The sequence below is a fragment of the Arachis duranensis genome, chromosome 7, assembly GCF_000817695.3.
Source record: "Arachis duranensis cultivar V14167 chromosome 7, aradu.V14167.gnm2.J7QH, whole genome shotgun sequence".
NCBI lineage: Eukaryota > Viridiplantae > Streptophyta > Magnoliopsida > Fabales > Fabaceae > Arachis > Arachis duranensis.
The window spans coordinates 77,392,920-77,399,172 of record NC_029778.3 but is presented as its reverse complement, the minus strand read 5'-3'; positions in this window follow the sequence as shown (position 1 = coordinate 77,399,172).

Below are 6,253 nucleotides of genomic sequence, written 5' to 3'. Positions count from 1 at the left end.
ACAACATCTGCTGTCCTTTCTTTGTCTCTGAATCAGACTTTGCCAAAACTCCTCAATTTCAGCTAGAAAATACTTGAAATCATCATAAAACACATGAACTCAAAGTAAAATCCAAAAATATGAATTTTACACTAAAACCTATGAAAATATAATAAAACTTAAACAAAATATAATAAAAACTATATGAAAATGATGCCAAAAAACATATAAAATATCCGCTCATCTACACACTAATTATGTTATTCTTTATAAATTTTGATGAGTTAAAATTTGATGAGTTAAAATAAATTTTAAAATGATCTTAAACTTTTACTCGACTTTTAAATTAGTCTTTGTATTTTCAATTAATTTAATTTGGATCTTAATTTTTCATATGTAATTCACATTAATCTATCGAATGTTTTTGTTAACGACATGCTACTGTGGCATATTAACGTAGACAATTAATATCAGATAACAAAATATAATTCAACGCATAATAAAATGATGGGCACCGCTAGGGGGCAGCAGTTTTTTTATTTTTGGGCCAGCAAACAACCAGCATTAGTAATTTTATACCTCAAACAAAATAAAGCCCAAATGCATATAGAGAGCGTGTACTCACGCTCCTTTACCACATGCTCTTCTTCTTTCCCAAAATTTCACACACTCTCTCCTCTACACTCTTGCGCGTCATCTTTCTTGCTCTCAACACTGGAGCACGCTCAACACGAATCAGTATTCTTGAGCTCGCTGTCTATCCCAAGTAACGTCTCCAATAGCAATGGTGTTACTCTCTGCAACAGCATCTCTCAGCTCTCTATCCATTATCCTTCGTTTCTAATGATGCGTTATGCTTCTGCAAGATTAATGTAAAGGTTAATAAATTTTGATTTTTGTTCATTTATTGCTTTCTGCAACTCTTACCTTCTTGTTGTCCATCATTCTGTATCCATTCAAAACATACCATGATCTTATATATAAATTGGAGTAGTTGTTATGTCCCATCATCTCATTCTCATATCAGAAAGCATGAGTGGGGTTATGTTGGCAGAATATATGTCATCACCTCTTTCTCTTTCCTCACTCATTCCATTTTCATACACACTTTTCTCTTCTTTTTTTCATTTTTCTCCTCTTATTTTTGAATTTTAATTATTTTCACCCGATGCCAAATGGTCAAATAGTAGATAGGCCCGTTTATTGACTATAAAAAATATTAAATATATACAAAAAATTAGTTTACACCTTATTGAAATTTTGTACACATGAATAAAACAGTTTACATACATAATAGTTTAATTTATCATGTAGTTGCACAACAAAATTGAAACTAATCAATTTTATATCTAATTTATCCTCAAAGCAGAAGAGGGATACAAAAAAAGAAAAAAAAGAGAAAAAATTATTTTAATGAAAAAATATATATGATAAAAAATGTTTTGAGCAACATAATTTAATAGATATAATATTTTTAAATTTTGTTGTTACTTATATTACAAACTAATTTTGTATCTATAAACAAGTTTAATTTGTACCTATTTTAATGAGATTTTGCACACATAAATTAGACAGTTTGCATTCATTTTAACTGGATTTTGCATACCTTATGAAGCACAATTTGCACCAGTCTTAATGAGATTTTGCACACCTCACTCAACATAATTTACACCCACCTTATTGAAATTTTGCACACATGAATGAGTCAGTTTGCACACATGATAGTTTAATTTATCATGTCGAAAAGAATATTATTTTTAAATAGCAAGTATAAAAGTTAATTATTTTTATTTGTGTAACAAATTTAATACCTAATCAAATATAAAAATATACACGTTAAATTCTTTCAAATTTTAGATAACGAATGTTAAAATTAAGTAAAAAAATTAAACTCTTTCATTTGAAAATAATAACTAAAAAATTTATTATTTAATTTTGTTTAAGACTTTGGTCTTCATAGCCGACGGGGACTTTTATCCCTTAGGACCATTTTATAAAAGTAGTTTAATGCTATAAATTTTTCGTGTCATAATTTATAATATCAAGACTGACATAATTTTAAAAGATTTATATTCCCGTAATAGTATTACGGATAAAATACTAGTTACAAACTAATTTTGTACCTATAAACAAATTTAATTTACACCCATTTTAATGAAAGTATATATGCATATATCCATAGTTATTTTACTTACAAATTTATCTATCATCTCGTTCTTAATATATAATTATTATTATTATTATTATTATTATTATTCTAAATGGTGCTTGTTGTAATTTATATAGGAAAGAATCTTGGAAGATGAAAACTGCAATCTGTCCAATTGGGTAAGTTAGCAAGCTATAAATTTGGTACTAGTTAATATAGTTATATATACAAATTAATTATTATTATTGATAAATGGAATAACAGGAGCAGCAAGCTGCTGTATTAGAGTTTGAAAACAGTAATAGGTCATCATCATTATCATCATCCGTTGCCATTCTACGATGATGAAGAGTTTGCATACATGAAACTAATCAAATTTATTATTTTTTGTTTAAAATAATAATTGTCTTATGAATCATCAGCTAATTGAACTCTTTAATGTATTGCCAAATAAAATTCTTTTTGGTTCGACATTATTTTGCTATCAATCGACATTTGAGAATTTGTATGAATGAATTGAATTCAATAAGGACATGAATCTTCCAATTGATCCTCCCATTGAATCAGATTCAAATCCCTCATTAACATGGTAGTTAGCATCTTGAAGCTGAAACAATTTAAAAGAAAAAAATAAATATATTATATCACATGTATAAAATTCATATGGTTATAAATCACAAAAATCATAAACTATTGGATCAACCTGTTTGTTGAAAGGGAGACTTTGACTATTTCCAATATGTTGATTATTCTTTATATACAATAGAAAAAGCTATCATTCAAGTGTACGTAAAAACAGCATGACTATAAAGTACAACTGATTATCTTTTATATATACTTTAAGGAAGTAGTTTCTACATCTAAAATCTATTTAAATAATTGTAAAAAAATAGCATGGGTAACAAAAACAAAATAATATTTTATCTCTTTTTCGGCTATCTCACTTTTCCTCTTCTTTGCCTCGGTCTTCTTTTTTATCATCTTGTCTTTTTCAGATCTTAGCCTATTTGTTGAACGACCCTTAGAGGACACATAAGGAGGGCTTTTAATATTTTGAATGCTTATTATACAGCCTCCTACAAAAATGGACAATGCATCTTTACCACCATCTTCTAATGTAAGCAAATTATCTAACTCATTGGCATTAGATGATGAGTTAGCAATATGCTTTTGACACTCCGACATAGCCATATCAAGATAACGATGTAAGATATCACTTGTTTCCTTTGTTTGGGATGCAAATTGAGCAACATTGTTCGAATGGGAGCATAAATCATCAAACTTCTCTGTTTTTAGATTCAACAAACTTGGATCATGGCTGCTCTTAATATCACTATGTCTTCGCTTCACAAGTTTACTCCAACGGTCCAAAATGTATCTTCTTGAAATTTCTCTCACGTGTTCATTCCCTAGGACAACCAAGCTATAACTGCATAATATGCCTCTTGATTCAAACATTTGACACTTGCATGTAATATCCTTTGTTTTTGCATTGTAGTTAACTTCATAAACCCTCTCTTTAGAATTAGATACATCCTCCAAAATAGAATAGACTTTAGATGTAGAAACTGCTTTCATAAGGTGCAAAATACAATTTGCTTTCTTTCTAATTTGCTTTTGTACTTCCTTAAACTTTGCATTAGTATAGGCACTTTGAAATTGCTTCTCTATTAAGGAATTAGTGGCACAAGGTATTATTGATTTATAGTCTTCAACATCAGCCTCCCTTTCTTGTTGTTCCTTCTATCCAAGACAATTGTCATATTGTTTGACAAATTGAATCAACAAGCTCTTGTTATTTAAAAATTTGTCAAAATATGAATGCATGCTCTCAGTTTGTTGCGTGGATCTCATACCAGCCCAAAAAAAGTTGTCAAGAAAAATTGAAACCCATCGATGTCTTTCTTCATAGATATCTATGTATCATGGTAAACAAATATACATAAAAAAATTTGTAAGCAAACTTTAAAAAAGTGGATGCAAATGTTGTCATAAACATGTTAATAATACATTGAAGCTTAAAAAAATATTAGAATAAGAAAATTGTACTAGAGGCATATTCAAACACATGTTAGAATTCTAGCAAATAGAATATGATAGCCACTTGATACTTTTTAAATACTAATATGTTAATTCCTATGTGCCAAATATAAAAATTGATATTTAGAGAAGTACCTAATAGCCACTTGTTATCTTCTAGACCATATTCAATCAGAAAATTTTTCCATTGATTTTGAAAATCATCTTCTGAAATAGACTCCCAAACAATATTATTTAAATCACTTTGTAACTCTTCATATCTCTTGTGTCTTTTGAATTTTTCTGGAATCTTTTTTGTAATGTGCCAAATGCATAACCTATGACGTGTCTCTGGCATCACATTCTCAATTCCAGCTTGTATTCCGAGGCATTGGTCTGTTATAATGCCTTTAGGAGCCTTTCCATGCATACATGTAAGCCAAGCATTAAATAACCAAGTAAACGAGCCTGAATTTTCCTTAGTCAACAAACCACACCCAAGAAACACTGAGTTACCATGGTGATTAACCCCACAAAGGAACCAAATGGCATATCGTAACGATTGGTTTTATAAGTAGTATCAAACGAAACTACATCACCGAAGTACTCATATGCTGCTCTACTTCGAGCATCAGCCCAAAATATAGTTTTGAGACGCTTGTTTTGATCAAGTTCAACATCAAAATAAAAATCAGAGTTCATATCCTTCATCCGTGTAAAATACTTCAACATCTCCCTAGCATCCATTTCTTCCGTAACATTGCATACCTTTCTGCTGAGATAGTTCCTAACATCTTTTTTCATTAAGTTTATATTAGAGAAACCCCTCGCTTCACCCATCAATACTTGATATGTTTTGCTTGGTCTCACACCTGCTTCATCATTCCTCTCAATGACTCGACACATGTGCATACTCATCTCTCTATTACGTGTCAACAATTTTGCTATCTCTGGATCACAAGGATGTGAATGATCCAAACACACCTTCGATATAATCCGAATACCCTCCTTATTCAACCTAATAGAAATCCTTGCGGGACAATTGTAGTTGATTCTAGGGTTGGTCTTTTCTATTAGTGAAACTCTAGACTTGCATTTTCCCTCTCTATTGCAAGTGATTATTTGATTCTTAGGAACCTTATCTTTACCAACTCTTCGGGTAAACCTTATCTTAGTAACAAAACCAACGCGCTTGGCATAATTCTGATAAAATTGATTTGCATCTTCAATGGTTCCAAAACACATGCCAACCTTGGGCACATCCTATAAAAAAGTTAGCATACATCAGATAGTAAATCAAAATCTCATTAAAGTAGGTGAAAACTATGTTAAGTCATGTGTGCAAAATCTTATTAAAGTGTGTGCAAACTGTCTGATTCATGTGTGCAAAAAATAATTCATTGGATGCAAACTGTGCTGAGTAAAATGTGCAAAATTTGATTAAAGTGGGTGCAAACTTTCTGATTTATGTGTGCAAAATTACAAAGATAGTCCCCTGTTTAATGTTCATACAATATTATAATATTCTCTAACCGCTAACTAGTTTGTGAAGTTAGAATACAACTTTTTGTAAAAAAAAATAGCATACCTTTTTGAATTCCATAACTACTCATCATGAGTCATAAGATCATAAGAAACATGTCATACTATTAAGTACTAAATATTAATCTCTTTCCTTCTCTCTCTTTATATATATCTCTCTCCAAATATTTGTTTGTTCATCCCTCTATTGATTACACTTTTTTACTTTAGTTACTTTTAGACTTTTATGGAACTAACTGTACAAAATAGAATGCAAAACAAGACTTACAACAACAGACCGCATTTGAATGCATCACAAACTAACCAAAACAAAACAACTACATAAAACATAACACTCCTAGTAACTAGCTTAGCCTCACCTTTCCTAACCCTTGGAAATTATGTAGCTCCAACCCCAAGAAAATCGTAAAACATGTTTACTGTTATAGAACAATTACAAATTTGATGCTTCTACATCTACTTCAGGTTCTTAGCAGCTAAGGTTAGATCAGTTTCATTAAGCATGCATCTTGTCTTATTATCTATTTTATTCTTATTTATTTCTATACTTATTTCATATAAATT